Source organism: Alligator sinensis, unplaced genomic scaffold, assembly GCF_000455745.1.
Source record: "Alligator sinensis unplaced genomic scaffold, ASM45574v1 scaffold667_1, whole genome shotgun sequence".
In the NCBI taxonomy this organism is placed as follows: Eukaryota; Metazoa; Chordata; order Crocodylia; family Alligatoridae; genus Alligator; species Alligator sinensis.
This window is the reverse complement of record NW_005842636.1, coordinates 586,530-607,900: the sequence shown is the minus strand read 5'-3', so window position 1 is coordinate 607,900 and position 21,371 is coordinate 586,530. Positions and strand designations below refer to the sequence as shown.

The 21,371-nt window shown below is 46.0% G+C and overlaps 1 protein-coding gene and 1 long non-coding RNA gene across 2 annotated transcripts in view; one reads left to right on the top strand and one right to left on the bottom strand.

Annotated features, from left to right (window-relative positions):
- The window catches only part of PLCXD3 (phosphatidylinositol specific phospholipase C X domain containing 3), a gene marked incomplete at its 5' end in the record, with an annotated part of 62,904 nt that overhangs the window by 35,454 nt on the left and 6,079 nt on the right, over positions 1–21,371 (top strand). The gene's annotated exons all lie outside the window — the stretch shown is intronic.
- Positions 10,236–20,756, bottom strand: LOC102376815. The gene is made up of 3 exons (XR_324937.2): positions 20,681–20,756; positions 12,219–12,310; positions 10,236–11,194 (listed from the first exon to the last, which is right to left on the bottom strand). It is a non-coding gene; the product is annotated as an uncharacterized LOC102376815 (long non-coding RNA).

Here is a 21,371-nt window from a genome sequence, read left to right as displayed (position 1 = left end):
CAGCAGGAAGGTTAGTGCTCATGGTCCCTAAGTTAGAGACAAGACACAAGTCTACATTTAGTTTTCCCCTCTAGTCCAACAGAGCTAGTGTTAGACCTTCTGGGAAACCCATCTGTGTACTCAGGCATTTTCTGAAGAGAGGATTGAGCTGGCAGGGTTTGGAATTGTTGTTATTTTTCCACGGAGTGTCGCTGTTCTTTTAATTGCCAAATTACCAAGGTGAACTATTACATTTGCATATGCCTTTAAATGCTGTATTATTGTTCCTTTGCCAAACAAGGAACTGTAACAAACAGTTGTATGTGATACTGTATGCTTGAACCCATTTGTGCTTATTTCTTTGTTCTTTTCTTCCTTGCACTGGTGTATAATGTTATGGATTGATGCTTTCCTAACTGCTTTGTGTCAGAAAGCAAAGGAATTTAAACCAGGTAGTTTTATCAAGTAGGATAAAAATATGCTTTGCTTCATTTTCAATGGCAAAGGAATCAAATATAGGTAAGATTTAGATACTTTCAAATGGCCTGCAGGTAGCTAGTAAAACTAATTTATTTCACAGTATTAACTGACAAAACCATCTTTTATCTATTTAATTAAGTCATTCAGCATAATTATAGTATTTGTTGCAGAGGAAACTGGGCAGCTGCCTATGAAACAGTGCAGTAGACATTCAGCTGAGTGATGTTGCTGACAGACAGAAGTTTTCCAAATAAACTCTGTTTTTCAGTTAGCTGGTGCACTTTATTGGTGAGGGAACATAATTCTCAGAAGGAGTAAATAATAATAGGAGTATTTTGCTTCTACCTCAGTTATGTTCCAGGACGCTAGACTGGTTTGAGTATGGATAAGTAGCCCTTCCTCTAATGATCTCCAGTGGACTCCTTATTTTTCATTCTCAGCATCTACTTGAAAGATGCTTTATAGACATTGTTCTTTCTTCACCTGGCCTCTGTTTCACTTCTGCTGCTGTGACCCTTAGCATTAGAAAGAATGGGGACCTTACAAGGGAATTTCCTGTAGCCCAGAGGTATGTGATTGGTGCCTAGTTTTGTGTCCCCATCACCTAATGAGGCATTAGGTCATGTTCAGAGGGACCACCCTGCTCCTAGAATCCCTAGGAAAAATCCCAGTGGACTCCATCAGAATTCTCCTTGAGAGGAAAACATTGCTCTTTTGCCTATATAGAATCTGTGCTTTCCAGTCATATTCAGTATGTCTTTACTTTAGATTAGCACAGGCAATCAGCACTCAGTTAATATTGTCTGGTTATAATAATGAGCCAGGCCTTAGTTACTTTGAGGACAAATGTTGTGCTCTTCCTTGTGTGGTGCTAGGCCTGCTGGGGACATGTCCCCTGGGTTTTTGTACTGTCTTAAGAAGAGATACTCTATCATTTTGGACACGCCAAAGTTGTGGAAAGGCATTAGAGAGCTATCAGAGTCTCAGTGATTTAGCCTTCATCCTTACTGCACAATGGGTGGGTTACTAGCTTGAGTAAAAAGTGAATTTGGGCTCTAGGCCATAACCCTGTCTAGACCACTTAACCCTGTTTTAAGACTCCACCAAACTGAAGTAAGAAGGGTTTTTTTATGGTGGGTGGGAAAGTAGACAGGGAAGGAAGATACCCAAGGAAGAACTAAGGCTAACTCTACAATGAAGGCATACCTTTTAATAACTGACAGTAAGCGTTAAGGCAGAAGAGTGTGATGGGGGAGGTAGCGCAGAAAAAGAATGGTCTGTGTTCAAAATTGATAAAAAAATACCTTGTCAAAATGTCCTTTTAAGGTCAATGAATGATCACAATAATTTGTTTATAATCCATCCTCCCTTCTAGCACTGGCGCTGTTCTCCACATTGCATATCACTGCTGTTGACATTAGGATACAGAATGACAAATGTATCTGAGTAACTTTTCTTTAAGCAAGTCCTAGTTGACATGGATTTTGAAGCACTAGCACTGGTTTCATTAGGTCTTGCATCACTGCTCCATTTTGAACCCACCCACATGGTCGACCACAGTAAATGTTCCGCACTCAGTTTTCCACATAATATTCTGTCAAGGTAAATTCAAGAAAATATACTTGTATCACTGACTCTTGGTGAAAGGGAGAGCCTTCACGTTCTGTGTTCTGGTGACAAAAAAAATGGATGTGTCCTATATACAAAGTATTTTATGATCAAAGAAACTGCCATGTCCTGCAGCTTTACCACCTTAGGCAGGAGGTTTGTCAGGTTTCATAAGCTAAGCAGGGTTGAGCATGGTCAATGCTTTGTTAGAAAGCTCCAGTGGAGACTCAGCAGCTGCAGAAGTTGATGTCGGAAATGCAGTAGCAACACATTCAGAACACGTTTAAAAAGTATTGTGAACAGCTGGAGTTCCCATCATGCTCTGAAGAGAATGCAGTTAATACACAGTCTAGGCTCACTCCTTGTCTCAGCTTTGTCTTCATTGGTATTCAGAACAGCATTAACATGCTATAAAACAGTTTAAGGCCCCAGCACAGAGAGAAAACTTATCTTTAATAATAAAGATTGGTGTGATCTCTACCATGTGTTAGTAAAAATATTTAAAATTCTAGTGAAGACAAAGCAGTTGGCAGTTTTCATCTGTAATACTGTTTTTATGTTAGCTTTTACCTCAATTTGCCACTATGTTATTATTAAAAAATTGCCTTGTCTTCACTACAATTTTACTATATATTAAATAACGTGGTAAAAATGGAATTTTTTTTCTTACTGTGGATATACCCTGCAGCCTCAGTGACATTTTTATCTATGTTATGTGTGCCCTTGTAGCTCAGACACTCAGCACAACTTGCTCAGCAGTAGAATTGATCAAAACATTTAAACTGAAAAAATTTCTGCTGAAAAATGAAGTTTGTTGGGAATACACATTCCGGAAAGTGTCATTTATGGCCATTATTTAAATGTTGTAGTGGGAAATTTCAAATTAAAAAATATCTTTTACTTTCATTTTGAATTGTGTTATGGGTCTTGAAAAACAAAATTAGAAATTTCAGATTAGTCATCATTCAGCAACAAGAAAAGAAAAAATAAAGGTGTTTATTTGCCTTTCTCTTTTGTCTTTTTTTCCCTGCTGTGTAATTAAAAAATTCTCGATCTTTAAAAAATGTTAGTGAGAGAAAAAACACAAACATTGTGGCTCTTTTTTAAAAAACGGGAAAAAAAAAAAAGGTGGGGGGGGATTCCAGATTTAAAATAGTTTTTAGCTCTGTGGAAAACTACACTGACAGCTCAGTGCAAAATCAAAGCATAGGCTTCTCAATGAGGCTACTTTACTTTCTAGTAAAATCTTGCTTTGTCATTGTCAGTTTTATCTTCTGTGATCTTATGAGATGCTTCCTTTGGCCAGGTTGTCCATGCTCTCCATGATACTGTGAGATAGTGGGGGCAAACCTTTTTTGGCAGGTGTGCCACAAAATAGGTCCTACCCTCCACCGACTTCCCCCTCCACCCCCTTGTTGGTCTCAGCTGTGGTGCTAGTACATAGGGCTATGCAAAGTTTCAGGTGGTGATTCGATTTGGAGGAGATTCAGCCTGACCTGCTGGCTAAATCTCCGAATCCGAAAAACACCAGGGGACCAATTGAAAGGTCCGGCTCAATTTGAAGCTCTCCAAATGTTTGGAAAAGATTTGGAAGAGATTCGGGGAGCTTCGATGATTTGGGGAGTCCCTGGTGGCTGCAGCAAGTGCCAGGAGCTGGGGTGGGTGGGGCAGCCATTGCTGGGCTGGGAGAGCGGGCAGGGATGCGCCTGGCTGATTCGGATGAATCAATTTGGGGGACTGATTCGAATCACTGAATCGAATCACGGTCCCCCGAATCAGCCAAATCTGAATCCGAAGCAAATACTAGCCGCTTCGCACAGGCCTACTAGTACAGCTTCCCACCAGAGAAGAGGTGTGTGAACATCCTTGCTGCTTCTACTTTTCCCTGATCCCACCCCCTCTCTACCCACCTGTGGTGTGGGTGCAGCTGCAAGCTGCCCATCCCTGATGCAGCTCCCCACTGGCTAGAAGTTGTGCCAACATTGTAGCCATGGGGAGGAGGGTGCAGGGGAAAAGGAAGTGGCAGCAGCATGGGTGCAGCTTCCAGCCAGTGGGGAGCTACGCCAAGGCCAGGCAGCTTCCAGCTGTGCCTATGCTGCAGCTGCATCGCTGGGGAGGAGGAAGGGTGGGGAGAAGTGCCAGCAGTATAGACAACTTCTAAGTGGCCCAGGGCAGCTCCTCATTGCTCAGGGCCAATGTGGGTACAGGCACAGGCAAAGCCCTCTAGCTATATGAGCCTGATCCAATAGTTCTGCACCCAGATACAGTCCACAGGCTATAGATTGCTGACTCCTGCCTTGGTGAAATATATCAATGGCTGCCCACAATTTCATTCCAAAAACACAGGCCATGTTCCTACCATTGTCTTCCAGGGATGCACAGCATCCTGAGGGGATTGGAGAGGAGTCAAATTTCTCTCTCCTCCCCACACACCAAAAGGAGCAGATTCAATCAGCTCCCGGATGGTGTAGTCTCTGGAGTGCCACAGCATGCTTAGGGAGTTTGTGCCTCTCATTGTGCCTCAGGAGCTTCTAGCTTGAGCCAGTTCTAAATACTACAAGCTGATTGTGTCTGTCTGCATTATTGGCTAGGTCTTACTCCACCAGCCAAATGCAATCTTATTTGACCATGTTCAAGTCCCTGAAACTGATTAATTCATTTGTTTTTCTAACATATAGTCATCTTAGCCTTAAGGCTGAGTCACAGAAAAGGAGCATGGAGGAGGAAGACTTGCCCACCCTTTGCATTAACAATATTTTAGGACTTCAGCAGAGTGGACTAGGATCATATTAACACCTGAATCCTAATAGGCAGAGTAGGATCTGCCCTTATGTGATTTGGTATTTTTCCTGCTCTATGTATATTTTATCTAGGATCTTCATACATAAAAGATGAATGCATTCAATAGGAATATAAGCCACTTGGCTCTGTGTAAGATGAACTCCAGACGTGACATGATTCAGAATTCCTCCCCAGTAAAGAGTTGTACCAGCCAGCTTTGACAAGATGAAAGCACTTACCAGCAATAGTAAGTCATCTTGCTAAGCAAAGGTCTCAATCTTTCTGTATTCATAAATGATAGGAAAATGTCCAGCCAGAAAATGGAAGTATAAATCTATTGATAAATTTGATAATAACCCATTCAGGGCTGATTCTGCTTTCATCTAAGCCTGTTTTATTTCAGCATGACTGTTGACATCAGAGTGAAGCTGTTATAAAAGCTTTAGTTTCTTGCACCTTGAAAACACCAGTCAAGTGGCTATTTTATCAGAGTTGTATGAGCACAGAACAACCTAACAAGATTTCTGCTTTGGTTTTTCTTTAGTTCTGTGGGCTTTTAACAAGTGGGTGCTCTACAGAGGTGTGAAGCTTTGGTCGCTGATTCGATTCGGAAAAGATTCGGCCAGATGCCCACAAAGAAGTCCCCCTCTTGCTCCAAAGCCCGCGTCCCCACGAAGCAGAGGCAGGCCACCCTGGACCAGTGGGGGAAAGCCACAGACAAAGGGGGGCACATTGCAAAAGTGAGTGAGGTCACCCAGAGCCTTGGGGAGCTGCTTGCTCTGGATGGCCAGCCCTTCTCCTTTGTTGAGCATCCAGGGTTCAGGCAGCTCATGGTGCTCATGGCCCCATCCTACCGAGTGCCCATACACACCACCTTTAGCAGGATGGTGGTGCCTTCCCTGTATGAGGCATGCAGGGAGCACTTGAGGGAGGAGCTGCACAAGGCAGGTCCGCAGGTAGCCTTGCACTTCACCTCGGACATCCGGAGCAGCCGGGGTAAAGAACATGTCTACCTCTCCCTCACAGAGCACTGGTGCAATCAGTCAGGCTGTCGGTGGGCTCTCGTTTAAGTGGAGGTGCTGGATGAGTCCCACATGGCAAGGGAGATCTTGGTGGCCATGCACCGTATGGTGCAGGGGTGGCTCGTTCACCTGCGGATTCATGGTTACCATCAATGGGGCCAATATGGTCAAGATGGCTTGTGATGCCAGCTTTGTTGGCATTCGCTATGTGGCACACAAGTTCCATCTCATAGTCAGGAGTGCCTTGGAAGGGGACAGGGCTGCCGGTGACAGCGCCATCACTACCACTACTGGCCAGCTCATTTCAAGATGCAGGAAGGTGGTGGGCTACTTTCACTGGAGCATCAAGGGAGGCAAGATGCTGTGGGAGAAACAGGCAGAGCTGAACATCCCGCAATACAAAATCATGCAGGATGTAGAGACTCAGTGGACCTCCACATACTTGATGCTGGAAAGGCTGGTGGATTAACAGAAGGTCAGATGGCCTTGCTCAGGGAGATTGAGATCACCATCCCCCTTAACAGAGCTGAGTGGGATACTGTCTTCCAGATCTTGGTGGTCCTCAAGCCACTCCTCAAGGCCACTGAGAGCTTCAGCACTGTCAATGCCCTCCTTAGCCAGGTGATCCCCATGTCAAGGAGCTTGAGAACCAAATGGAGAAGTTCCAGGGGATCAATGTTCCTGGCTGGGGTAAGCCGATTTCACCAGAGCTGCAGGCACTGGTGAAGCAGCTGAAGGAGGGCATCAAAAAATGGCTGAATCCATTGCAGTCCAGAACGGTCCATGTGCTGGCAGGCATGTGTGATCCGAGGGTGAAGGAGAGCATCTACAAAACCCTTGATCACTGGATGGAGGGAGGCAGAAGGGCAAAGGTGGGGGGGGGGCATGGAAGAGGGGGATCCACTTTCCCATGCCAGCACTCCAAGCACCAGCCAGTCTCCTCTACCATAGCCACTGCCAATGTGGGTGAAGGGCATGGCTTCAATGGTGGGGTCCAAAGGCACCAGGCCCTAGCATCCAGCAGGTAGCATGGAGGCCTCGGTGGCTACCTATCTTGCTGAGGACATAGAGCTGCTGCACTGCAACCTCTTGACCTGTTGGGCAACCCACAGCCAGATGTGGCAGGATCTGGCCACAGTTGCCTGGGAACACCTGTCCTGTCCACCAACCAGTGTTCCAAGTGAGAGGGTGTTCAGCCTTGCTGGTGATTTGACACCCCACTGTACCTCCTTGGATCCTGGTTTGGTGGAGCAGCTGGTGTTCCTGAAGGTGAACCTCACGCTGCTGGGGTTCCCCAAGCTCCACATGCAGACAGAGTGAATGCCACTGTCCTCACTCTGCACCTATTTGCTTTTTAAATTTTCTTTGACAACCATTTAATGCCCCACTCTCAGGCTGGAGGCGGCAGTTTTTCACCAGCCAGCAGGGGAAGAACATGTCCCTGCTGAGCTCCCGTGCCAGGACAAACTTGGAGGTATGGGCTGGGGCTATCAGGAAGGAGGAGACCCCAGGTCCTGAGCATGACCTAAAACTGCATCCTGCCAGGGTAAGGAGTTCTGGTGGGACTATGGGTGGTGCGGCAGCCCCAGGAAATGTCAGGACCACGAACCTCCCTGGTGAAAGATGGGTAGAGGGTGCCTGATAACCTCCAGCCACTGCATGCATGTACAGTTGTGGCTAGGGAAAGCCCAGACGTGTAAGCTCTTTAAGAGACTTGAGGCATACTGGTTGCAGTGGAGTTGTGAGGCCCCAGGTGAGTTTAGCTGCCTGGGATGCCATCTGCGAGGCATGGGCAGTGTAGGGCAGGTACGGAGCTGCAGAATGGATGTCAGCCCTAGACATCAGAGACCTAAATGGGCAGCCTCCCACCTGGGTAACATCTGAGTCAGTTTTCCATCAAGGCATGCCCTCAGAAGGAGCTACCATCCCTGGTGTTTTTATCGAATTCTGCAACAAAAAAAAAAAAAAGGACAAAGTTATAGGTATTTTAGTGATTCCCCGTTATGGTCTATGGCCGAATCACACTGAATCAGCGTCGAATCTTTCAAATCCGATTCAGCTGAATCAATTCAAGACAGTGATCTGAATTACTGAATCGAATCACTGTCCCCCAAATTGTCTGAATCCAAATCCAAATTGGATTACTGGCTGCTTTGCACAGGCCTAGTGCTCTATAGCCCTAGAAAAGAAACTTGTAGTTTGATAAGAAAATTAAATAAATCTGTGTAATAATAAGAATGTCGTAACCCTGTAAGAATAGTATTGTGTAATTATAGGCAGGAAAAGACAACTGGGGTCAAGAGACCCCAGTGAGGTGAGTGTCTAGTCTCCTGGACAGAAGGAAGCCAGGCTTGAGCTATGTCTCGGACGGCTGGAGCCGACTCGAGGTGATTTAGAAATTACTCGGTTGCTGGGCGGGCTGGTGAATGGAGAGGCAGACAAAGCTTAGTTCCAAAAACTTTTCTTGCGCCGCTTGTAGCCACGACGCAGGTGGTCCGGTCGCTTGAACAACTATGTGAGTTGCTCCAGCTGGCAAGGCTCAAGCCAGCGAATCCGTATTAAGCCAGCAGGGAAAGGGTATGTCGAGGATTGCGCTCGGCGACGGGGAGAAGAATTGATAGGTGATCAGTCTATCGATCAGCTAAGCCGCAAGTCAGATATCTTTAGCACTCTGCAGCGTGCTCAAAGTTCTCTGACTTGGGCGGAAGTCGCATGAAATTTTAAACGGCCAGCAAGCCAATTACTAGCCGCCACGTAGGAATAATTTAGAACTGGCCAATAGTGGGACACAAATTTACATACGAAATGGCGGGAACTCTCTTGCACCGGGGTTCTCTGTTGCAACAGAAAACCTTTGCTGTGCAAGAGACTCTCATGTGGCGGGAAAATTCCATCGTGCCGAGGCACCAAAATCACTGGGTTGTGACAAGCTATATAGCCCCAGAGCTATATAGGTTTGGCACTCAAGAGAAGCTGGCCAGGCCTTAGAATGGATAGACCTGGGAGCCAGGGGCCCAGTGCCCAACAGGGTTACTGAGATGGTTGTGGAAGGGACTGCAGGGGAAATATGGATGTCAAAACTGGCCTACCACCTCAGTCGGGGTGAGGCAAGCTTTAGAAGAGATAGCCCTTAGAGTGAGGGAGAGAGATAGAGCCCAGGAAGGACTAGGTACTTGGGGAGAACATCCAGTGCCAGAGGTGGGGGGTGGTCCATCAGGTGGGGGGTGGTGCCTAGGGGGAACTAGGATGTGTTGAGGGAAGCTCCAGAGAACAAAACACCAGAACACCAGGCTGGGAGCCCATAACCCATGAAATGCATATGTTAGCAGATCACCTGTGAAGCGTGGGAGTGGATATTGGGAAGGATGGAGCCCACATAATTAGCCCTTAAAGCCTTAGGGGCTTGGATGAACCAAGAGGTCCCATTCAGCTTATGGTGCAAACCAAGGCCAGCAAAGTCTGTGAGGGACTTGCTGGTGGCTGCAAGAGCTGTGATCAGTCATATTAAAATATTAATGTGGTCCCAAAACCTAGCCTGTGCAATTAGATTAAATGCGTTTCCCAACTCTATACAGCAATTAGAGATTACTGAATTATAGATAATAATTTCAGAGGAAAAATGCAGATGCAGTGTAATACTTTCATTCAGGATTCTGAAAAACTGGTTCCTACCAACTTCCTTTGAGACTGAGACCATGGGCACACAGATAGGTAAGTTGTATAAATCAGTGGTAACATGTACGTACACCCCCTGAGAGCACTGGTGTACCCCCTGGCAGCCAGCATGCCCAGGTAGGGGGGCAGGCAAGAGCGCTGGTGCCCCACCTGAGAGCGCCAGCTGGGGAGTGGGGGCGCCAGGAGAAGCAATCCCTGTGGTCCCCCTGTGGCAGATTGTACCCACCCAGAAGTGCCAGCAGTGTGCTTGGAAGTGCCAGCCATTAAAGATACAGGTGCCATGGGGGGACCCCCCCACCTGGTTGGCAAGATTGGCCACAGGGGGAGCCCCCCACTGGCTGGCTACTAGGGGGACAAATGCGCCCCCTGACTCAGGAGGCACCAGTTGCCCATGGTATAAATCATAGAAAATTAGGGTACATAGATTGTAAGGTGGGAAGGGACCTTGGAAGATCATCAGGTCATAAAGATCAGGTCATCATAAACTTCCTCCAGAGGTAGTGCAATCACCGATCCTGGAAATCTTCAAGAGGAGACTAGACAGTCACTTTGCTGGGGTCACCTGACCCCCAGTTATCTTTCCTGCTTGGTGCAGGGGGCTGGACCTGATGATCTTCTGAGGTCCCTTCCAGCCTTACAATCTATGAATCATATATTGCTGTTCTCAATATAAAGTATTCTTGAGTGGTTGCATTATGGGCATCTGCCAGGGTCAGGGGGTCTGGGCTGGGGGAGCAATGGCTGTGCAGCAGGAGACTGAGTTCTAACTCATGCTTGTAAATGAGTTCCAAATAGCATGCTTGGAGGAACATGCTATTTCTTGCTTGTTTCACTGTGCTAATACTCCTGGATGTGCACTGCTGTAACAGACAGCTAACAGTCACCAGAACCTCAAGGGCACCAGATGCCTGTGAAAGGCTTGGCAAGGCAAACAAGGCATGTCATCCTGTGACTGTGGCCCCTGGGCACAACAACATAAACTAGCTCTTCATGCATTGGCAAGTGTGAACAGCCAATTGAAAAAGCATGTGCACGGTGCTCTTATTGTCTGTTTCTCTGCAGTTGCTCAGGACGACATTGAAGGTATCAGGCAGGGGAGTACCAGCTGGCTGGTAGCAGGAGTAGGGCCCTTGGTATCTGGCTTAGGATGCTGCAGAGAGTACCTGGGCTCCTGCCTGGCAAAAGTTCCTGGGTCTTAAGAATGTTTGAACACAAGCTTCTTAGTGCAGCTGCCCATGGTCCTGAGGTGTGTTGTGGAGCATGGCCTGATGGAGCTGTAGCACAGCTAGGAAGCACATGGCAGTTAATACTATTTGTAGCCCTCTGTCCTGGCATTTGAAGCAGCACTACAACACTCTGGTGACTCCTCGCTGCCATCTGGGATGGCAATTTCATAGACATCTTTGTTCCTGTGATTCTTACTGAGGGTTTCCTGGACCTGTGCCTCTCCCCAGACCACAGTATGGTAGTGCTGGTCCAGGTGTAGCAGGAATCTCCAAGGTTACTAAGGTCTTTTACTAAATTTACAGGGAAAGGAGGCATGGATGGGCTTCCAAAGTCTTGAATGCTGGTTGATCCTCCAAGCAGAAAATGGTGACGTGGTCATGAGCTGGAATTCAGAGTGGGAAGCAATGTCCAGCCACTGTCATCTGAAAGCAGAATAATGCAGAATAGCGTGGTCTGAAAGGACACAAAGCAGTTTATAGGACAGTGGACTAAATTGGGGAAAGTGTGTGAAAACTGTTCCTGATTCCTAACTTTCCTGCTGGTAGGGCCAGGTTACAGCACTTCTGGAGAGTGTGCGCCATTTTTTAAATTCAGAGAGGCTGAATTTCCACTGGCCTAACTGTGAATAATTTGTGTCCATGGTCTAACTGCGAATGTGGCTTCACACCTAGAGAGGGCCAAACATAATGTGAAGCTAAATAATTATGGAAATCCTCACATTTCACAGTTGGAAAAAAAAACTTACAGGCAGGTAGGTTAATGCTTTCAGCTTTGGTCTAACTCTTCTCCCTTTAAGACAGTGATGAAGTCACCTTTGATTTCAATAGGAAGATAATTAGGCCAACACTCAGCATTTTTGAGCATCTCATCCAGAAAGTTTAAGGCCTAATTAACCCACTAATGTGGGTGTCTCCCTTTTTGATTGCCCAGTTTGAGATTCCTGAGATGTACATAAAAGGTGTCCTACTGAGTCAAATCAATGGTCCATCTATCCCAGTATCCTGTATCCAACAGTGGTAAGTAGCAGATGCTTTAAAGGAGGGGTGGCCAACTCCCAGCATGTGTGTGTGGCACACAGCCCCTGTTTTGTCACTTGAAAGATTCAGCAGAGAGCAGGGAGAACAGTGCACATAAGGCACAGGGGAGAGAGGAGAACAATAGATCAGACAGGGGAAGGAGATCGGAGTGGCACTTGGGGAGAGGGCAAGGCTTGCTTTGTAGCACCCTGGTCAAAAAGATTGGCCCCCAGTGCTTCATAGGAAGATTATTAGAACTGAGGTATGTGGAGTTGATTTATCTGCTGTCACACCACCCCAGGCAGTAGGAATAGGTTACATCCTTGGTTATACAAAGTATCTACATTTTTCACTGCACAGTTTGACATCTCTAAGAGCAAGACCCAATGTTGGAGTCCCCAAAACCAGCAGGCACTTTTGCAAAACTTACATGGCAAATCAGCAGCAGCTCCAGGATTCAGGAGTTCTTAGCCTCACCTGTGCTCATATGACTAAAGGGGGCTCCAGTGAACCATGTATTTCCTTAGAAATAAACATCATTATAGAAGAGAGGTGAGCAGAGAGTGAAGAGAGCCTGAAAATCCTATCACAAATTGTAAATATCATTTTGCCCTGAGCAAATACAACAGCTTTGGTGTTGTGTGTGACATATTGTAACAGAGGCACTCTGTGATAGACTGTTTTGCAATCTGTACATGAAACCAATTCTCCCTCTCTGGATTAGTCATTGTAGTGGTTCCACACTCTCTGAAAGGATACCCATTGTCTTCCTTTTAGCAATCAAACTCTCATTAGTAGCACGAACAGCCCTTTTGTTTTGCATTTACAATGCTGCTTTTCTTCCTTGCCTCCCTTGAAAGCTCTGCTGAGAGGAATGGATGTTTCTCCATAGGAGGCCCCATATTAGAGTGCTGCCATTGTTAATGTTCTGTCACACAGTCAAGGTTTTATGATTCAGATATAAAAAAAAAAAAAAAAAAATCACTCCAAGCTAAAACAGCTGAAGAGCAAATTTTCCCTTTACCAAGTTTTAATGTGATTAGTTTTGCCACATTTTATTTCTGCAAGCTGATAACAGGCACTTTTAATTTTGCTCCTTTAACTGAAGATAGGAGCCTTTTGTAAATATAATTTGACAGGGTGTTAGGTGTCAAATAGACTTTGATACTTAAAAAGAAGTGACACAATGTTCTTTAGTTTTCAAACTGGCTAGGCCTGAGCTTTAAGTTACTGTCACTGGTTTTAATTCCTGTCCCTTTGTACCAATATAACTACATTACCGTCAGACCAGCTAATGCTGACTTAAACTAGTGGTAGGGAGAGGCATATAAGAGTATTTTTCCATTAAGGATAATGTTCACAATCCAAAATCGTACAAGAGAACAAGCCACTCTCTATATGCAAAGCAACAGACATTTTATTCATTTGGTATTCAACTCTGCTCTAAGCCTTTGGGCTTTTAGTTCTCCCTTCTTTTGCTTTGACTTTATCAAACCACCAATACAGTCTTTCCCCTGAGTACCTTTTCAAGGCTTGGGGAAAGCCTATTTTAATCCCTTGTTCACAGGGCAACATTGCTCCTTGCCACGGGAACTGTTTCTTATTTCACACTAGTAAATCAGAGACCCCACTGAAGTCAGTAAAGTTACACTATGTAAAAACTGTGGGATCAGTCAGGCATAATATTTGTGAGACTAAATGGTAAATGATTTCTTCTTCTCTTGCTTGGTTTCTGTCTGCACAGACTCTCTCACGGGTATTATTTCAACTGCCTATAGATTAATGCAAGCAGCATTTAATCAGCTTGTACCTAGGTTCACATTTTTATGATTGTCTTTGGATCCTCAAAAGGTACAAAACTACTTGCTTAAATAAAAACTTTGAATTCTATAGTATAGATCTCTGCAAGGAGTGGATTCCATAGCGAATTCCACAGCCACAGACTTTATATCCCAGTTTGAAAGAGAAACATAAAATTCAGGTAAGGTTCAGATATTCATCCACATTTTTTAGGGCTTTTGCAAATAGGGCTTTTGCAAACCTGTACATTTTGAAATTTTCCTCCACTAATTTGTATGTCACAACCACAAACAATGTGGCCATTAATTTGAAATAGCAGTAATACATTTACACAGTGCTTTTCACCATCTAAGTATATTAGAGCACTTGTAGCCAATGATTAAATTTGCCTCCCAGGAGCATTGTAAGATGAATATTCATCTGGACTTCAGCAAGGCCTTTGACACTGTCTCCCACCCCATCCTCATTAAAAAACTAGGCGACTGTGGCATTGATGCCTACACGGTCAGATGGATTGCAAATTGGCTGAAGGGTTGTACTCACAGGGTGGTGGTAGATGGGTGATATTCGACCTAGGGGGAAGTGGGCAGCGGAGTCCCCCAGGGCTCGGTCCTTGGGCCCGCACTGTTCAATTTCTTTATCGGCGATTTGGATGATGGGGTGAAAAGCAACCTGTTTAAATTTGCTGATGATACCAAAATTTAGGGTGAGGTGGGCATGCTAGTAGGGAAGGAAAGACTGCAGCAAGACCTGGATAGGTTGCAGGGGTGGGCTAACAAAAACAGGATGCGTTTCAATACTGACAAGTGCAGGGTGCTGTACTTGGGCAATAGTAACCAGCAGCACACTTATAAGATGGGAAATTCCCTTCTTGAGAGCACGGAGGCAGAAAGGGATCTTGGAGTCATTATTGACTCCAAGATGAACATGGGCCAACAATGCGAGGTCATGGTCGTCAGGGCCAACCGGACCCTATCGTACATCCACAGGTGCATCTCAAGTAGGGTCAAGGAGGTGATCCTCCCCTTCTACGTGACACTGGTCAGGCCACAGCTGGAGTACTGTGTCCAGTTCTGGGCACCACACTTCAGGAGGTATGTGGACAGCATTGAGAGGGTCCAGAGGAGGGGCACCCGCATGATCCAAGGACAGCAGGGCAGACCCTACAATGAGAGGCTACGGGACCTGAACCTGTTCAGCCTTCACAAGAGAAGGGTGAGGGGGACCTGGTGACCGTCTATAAACTCACTAGGGGGGACCAAAAGGGCTTGGGGGAGACCTTGTTTCCCCTAGCGCCCCCAGGGATAACAAGGAATAAAACGGCCACAAGTTGTTGGAGACTAGGTTTAGATTAGACATCCGTAGGAACTACTTCACAGTTAGGGCGGCTAGGATCTGGAACCAACTTCCAAGGGAAGTGGTGCTGGCTCCTACCCTGGGGGTCTTTAAGAAGCAGCTTGATGCCTACCTGACTGGGGTCATTTGAGCCCAGGTTTCCTCCTGCCCAGGCAGGGGGTCGGACTTGAAGATCTACAAGGTCCCTTCCGACCTTACTTCTATGATTCTATGTTCCCACTGCATCATTTAGAAATGAGGAAACTGAGGCATAAGGAGGCTAAGACACTCAAAATAAGTGAAGGCCATGAATGGTGCCAAAAGCCTGGACTGCCTATAGTTTTGGTAGTAATATACCTTGTCAAGTGTGACAGTTTTTGACTGAAGTAACTATATTGGTATAAATCTTAGTGTGAATACAGCTATACTGGTATAGAGGTGCCTTATACCAATATAACTTATGTGACACTATAGCCGTGTTCCCACTGGCTGTGTCTACATGAGATGTTTTACTACACAGTAGGCTAATCTACTGTGCAGTAAGGTATTACCATCTACATGTGTACAGCATTTACTGCACAGTGGATTAGTCTACTGCACGGTTGCCTACTACCTGTAAATAAGGGTAGTAGATCAACCACACAGTAACTACTGCACAGTAGCGCACATGTAGACTGCTGATCAGAATCATATTGATCTTGGTCAACCCAGACAGCAGGGGATGAGGAAACTGTCCATTCTGGGCAGCTGCTTCCTAGCCCCAGGCCCCAATTGGCAGATTGGGGCACAGGGCTGGGAAAATGTCCCCTCCCCTAGCTGCTGTATTCCAGCCTCAGAGATGGGACAGCTTCCCCCACCCCCCACAGACCAGGACCTGACTCCGGTGCCCCCTGCCAGCCTGGGGATGGCACTCTGGGGAGCCCTGAGCTTCCCCTGGCTGGTGTAGGGGGCACAGCTGGGCTAGAGTAGTCCTGCATTGAACTGCTCACCTTAGGCATGTAGATACCCTGCCTGGGAAAGCTTACTGTGCAGTAAGCTTGCAGTGCATTAATAGCATGTGCAGATGTGTCTAAGAGGGATATATTGCTTTAATTATGCTTATTTGGCTAAAGTAGTACAGCTTTTGTGTCACCAGTGAGACTTCCTGGGGCCTAGCCAGTACCCATACTACTGAACTATAACGCTTTCCAGTTTAAGGTTAGGAATGCTTGGCCTGATCCTGCAGTTAGGTTTTTGTCCAGGAGACAGGCTCCAGGTAAGCTCAGTGAATAGATACTTTCTACTACAGACCCCTACAGTTGGGTCTGTAGTTAGCTACTATGGGTTAATAGAGATTTCATTATGCCCTGAGCAAAATCACTTTTTATTGAGATTAAAAGAACATGCACTAGCACCATGTTATCTACTGGGTTTCTGTGAGCACAAAAACATGTGGGTAGCTGCCACACAGCATGGTCTGCATTTTCCTGACTAAACCCCTTAATGAGGACAATTACTAGTTTGAGGCATGCAGAGACTGGAAATTACAGTGAAGGGTAAACAAGTTTTGTATTGCCATCACAAAGACACCCCAAGGAACATTAAACCAAGCTTATTCCCATAATTGCTGTTAGGATGCATGAGATATTTGTACTAAAGTTGAACAACATGCACAGTTTCTTGTAACCATTAATGTAGTCCTTTTCAAGGTGGCATTGTGGGAGGAGGGAAATATGTCCTCTGCTTTCCATGTACATTTCATCATGTGCAGAGTTAATTAGAGAAACTTAAAATAACTTCAGCCTAACTCTTAAGTTGGTGGAGTTGCACCAGCAACAGATTTGTCCCCATGTATTTTGCTGCCTTTGTTTATTCTCTATAGGGATATGGAAATGTTCTCATGCTTTGCTATGCAAAGATTTTTTCTAGTCTAATTGACTCGACTTATATTGGAAAACTCCCAGGAGACAGATATACATCTGAAAACAAGAGGTTCTTATGAATTTAACTGACAGCATGCGAGTGGGAATTGTATGCTCAGGTTCATCCTGAAGCATAAATGGAATGACCCATTGGCTAGCTAATGGCAGGTCAGATGAGAAGGAACCACTTAGACAGGACTGAATTAAAATACTGATCAAAATAGGAAGTATGCCTCTATGGTAAAGGTTAGATTGGTAAGAACCTAGGAAGGAAAAGAGAACAATACTGTCAGGGTTATAGGCACTTTATAACTAGACAAGTACGTACCCAGTACATTTTCACTAAAACATTTATTCTGCTATCACATTTTCTTTATATACAGGATTATCTCAAGTAAGCCTTCACACAAATTTCCTAGGCCAATTGCAAGCTCTCTGAAGGCTTGAAGGTAAAAGATGGTTAAGCTTGTAACGAATGATCAAATACATATCACACTGGATGACATGCACCTGACTGTGTAGTTGTTACTGCACAGTCATTTGCTAGAATTACTAGCAAATACTAAATGACTACTCAGTAACTCCCGTTAATGCACAGTCCTGGTGGCGCACAGGTCATTTCCGACCCTGCTGCGCAGTAGCAACAAACTAGTGTGCTGTAGCTCATTGCTATTGCGCAATAGTATCAGAGTCACGGTTCATGTCTGCCAACAGTACGTCTTCATAGCTCATTGCTACAGCAACATAGTGTCTCGTATAGACACACCCACTGTTGATCAATCCAAGTTCATTTGTTCTCAAAACGTCCTTCTTTCTCCTGTGTTTGGCTCTTTGTTGATTTTCCTTTGATTTTCAGCCAAATGTTGTGTTGAATTTGCAAAAAGTTAAATTTAAAAAACCCTTAAAAAGTCTTTAAGTGGAACATACCAGTTCTGCCTAAAAATTTGCCCCAAACTCCCCAGCCTGTTCCCCACCTAGCTCTGTGCTTGTGGAGCTGAGTGGAGAACAAAATCCCTAGCCTATTCACCACCCAGTTCTGCATTCATGAGAAGCCGGTGCTGGGAGACACCACAGGGCCGGTGTTGGGAGACCCTTATTTCCCAGCCTGAGCCTGAGCTCCATGGCCACGGGCCTCAGGCTGGGAGACCCTTATATCTCTCAGTGTCAGTTCCGCAGTCACGGGGCCAGTGCTGGGAGTTCCTTATCTCCCAGTGCCAGCAGCATGACTTCAGGGCTCGTGCTAGGAGATAAGGATCTCCCAGCCCCTGCTCCACGATGGTAATCTTGGAGCAGGGGGAGGTAGTCCCCACCTGGGCACCAGTGGCAGAGCTCTCCCCAGCAGCAGGCAGCTCCTGGGGGCAAGGAACACCTGGACTCTATCCCTGCTCTGGGTTGGGGGTGGGGAGTGGAGAAGGGTGAAGGAGAGGCTGGGAGCAGTGCATCCTGGGATGCTAAAGGACTGCAGATTTTTCATTTTATCTCCATGGAGCAGACTGAAATTACCCTAGTGAGAGCTAGGTAGCAGGCCCAAAGTTAACCCTTGCCTGAAGTGGTGTAACTTGAAAGGCTCAGAGGGAATTTAGCATGAGTTTATTTTATCAAGGGCACCTGAGTTCTTAAAACACACACAAAAAAAAAAAAAGCACATCTGCCCAGAATCAGTATGTTTTATTTTATATGTAGTAGACTCTCTAATACCAGTTATAAAGCTTGCATTTAAAAATAAAGGTAACACACTGTCCTCTGTGAGACCCTGCCCAACAGAGTTCTACGGCACACAGAAAAAATCATCTATATTTGTAGGTGGTGCTGCACTTGGGACTTTAATCCCCTCTGAGCAATCCTTCACTGGTTTCCTCATAGTCTACAATTTGTTCAGTTCTCAGATGTTTATTTGCTCTCAGGAGTTATAAACTTCACAGTAAAGACTGTCCAGCTCTCTGCTTGTGGTTCTCTGTGTTATGCTGCTGGATATTCTTGACCAGAAAAGGGCTCAAGCATATGTCTAAGTGCTTTACTGAACAAAGGCCTTGACTTGCTATGCTTTTCTCTGTGATGTCATAATCAGTCCTGATTAATCCTTTCTGTCTGCATTGTATAATTTTATATTTACTATTTAGGCCACGTAAAATTTGGGCACATCACCAGTTTTGCTTGCTTGCTTTTTGTTTTTCCTCAAACTATTGAGGAGGTTAAATTTCAGCTCAAAACATTAGGCCCGATTAGTGCTGCTGCCAGCTCAACATTTTACATATACTTTGCATATGTATAAATGACAGTGTCAGGAGCAACTTTGCTAACAGAAGCTTCCACAGGTTAGATTTTACACTGCCTTTGTCTAGAAAACCATGAAGGTCTTTCTAATATCAGATATCTTGTGCACATGATTAAAGAACATAGTTTATTCCCTCCATGGCATCAGAAAGGTCTCTTCACAAACATATAGGCTTACACAGTCCAGTAGTCAAACATTGAAGCCACATCCAGACAAGCATGGGTGTGTGGTATGGGGTGCCACAGACCCATCTGTGGCACCATACACTGCCCAGGCATTCCCTGCGCTGCTACCTTGCAGCACAGGGGGGGGGGGGGGGGGGGGGGGGGGGGAAGGTTTGACCTTGTAAGATCCAGGCATTCCCAGGGACAAGTAGCAGAAGCACAAGGTGTGCCACTGCTACTTGTCCCTGGGGAAACAAATGTCTGCCGCACTCATGTGGACATGGCCTGAGGGTTTGACACAATGGCTCTATCCTGTCTCAGAAAAGAATCAATAAGGTTGCAGTGCTGCTCTTTCCAAAACTAATCATAAGCTCAAAAAGGAACATAACCCATGGCTATTGGTCATTCAATTTACACAGTTGAGAAAACAAAGGTATTACTATATCCCATACCTGTACTGCAGAAATCAAGGTATTTCCATTGTCTCTGGCCCTGGTGAACATAATTGCACATGGGGATGGGGAATACATTTCAGGAGCTCCTAAAATTCAGATAAAAGGTCTATTCTGTGTAGTGACCCTTTTTGAGGATTATGATATGGGAGCTATGGACAATATAAGAAGAATGTTTTGGGGTTTTTTCAAAGCTTTCTAGGATGTATCAGCCAAGCTTTAACAATTATGTGATGTGGTTTTTGTTATTTCTCCTTCCTAACCAGTTGCTACAGCACTGCACTCCTTCCTTCCTTCCTGTCACAGAGAGGGGTCCCCCAGGATGGCTGTGATACCCCTAGGGCTCCTTGACCATGCCAGTCCTGACCCACAGGCAGCCTCTCTCGCCTGCCACATCTTGCTGTAACTGTAATAGATGGGGAGGCTGCCCTCAAGTGTGTATTGTTGGACACTGCCCTGATAGACCCCACTGAACCCTGTGGGTTCTCAGACCCCTTTTGGGTCTTGCTCCAAAATGGATACCTCTCAGGACACCCTCAGCCTTATGGGCTAGATGCGTGGCTCCAAACTGTCCCTTTACCATGCCCCAAGCCTTGTAGATGACATTCACACACAGTCCTTCATAGGCCATAGTTTCACTTGGCCTCTGGTTGACACTGGGCTCTCTGCAGCCCTGTCTCTGTCTGTGCCCGTGGCGCTGGGGTCTGCTCACCCCCAGATACTGCACCCACACTGGTGCTGGGGTGCCCCCACTGCAGTGGGCCCCCAATGAGGCCTCCTCCTTCAACAATAGCCTCAGCCCAATCCTCCGGTTTACAAACGAATCAAAATACAAGCCCCTGGGCTATAACATAATGCAAGCAGCTCAGGGTGTGTTCTGTCCCTTTAAATGAATCACCCTTCCCCCAGCACAACATGCCTTGTAGGCCAGGGTCTGGTGAGCTCCTGAAGTCCCTTAATCTTACCAGAAGCAGGAGATGGGCTGTCAAGCCTCTTCACTTAGCTTCCTCTAGCAGAGCTCCTTCCCCCTTGGCTGTTGGCAGAGAACTCCTTCTCTGGTCCCAGCCCTGGGGTTTATATATGCCCCAGGCCCTGCCTCTCCTGGTCAGCTGACTGCCTGCAGGTGCGAGCTAATTCCCTCATTCATGCTGCCATGGTAACTTGCAGCTGAGACGTTCCTGAGTGACTGCAAGGGCTCTCTCCCTAGGCAGTTTCAGCCCTTAAAGGAGCAGGCACCTTAGTGCCCTGCAACACACCTCCCCACTTAAGATCCTAACTCACCAGAGTGGGTCTTCACACATTTTGGCATCACATCCTACTTGGACTTCTCTCGGCCTTTCTTCTGTCACCCAGCAACTGAGGAACAGGAGGCAGAGGTTTTCAGGTGCCTCCTTCTCACCTTTTCCCCAAGGATGCACCATGTGGGATTTGATGGGAATTACCCTGCCACTGGTAGTCCCCCCACATTAGCCAACCTTGGTAGGGTGGAAATTAGGCCAGTCTGTTCTTCCTTATACAGACCTTAAGCATGAAGCTGCAGCCTCCTCTCTCCTCGTGGGAGAGCCGTCTTGTATTTCTTGGGATACATTTTCCCCTTCACTCCTCATGTGCCCTAGATCTCTTCTTCTTTGGGTTGTGAAGAGTCTCTTTTCCCTA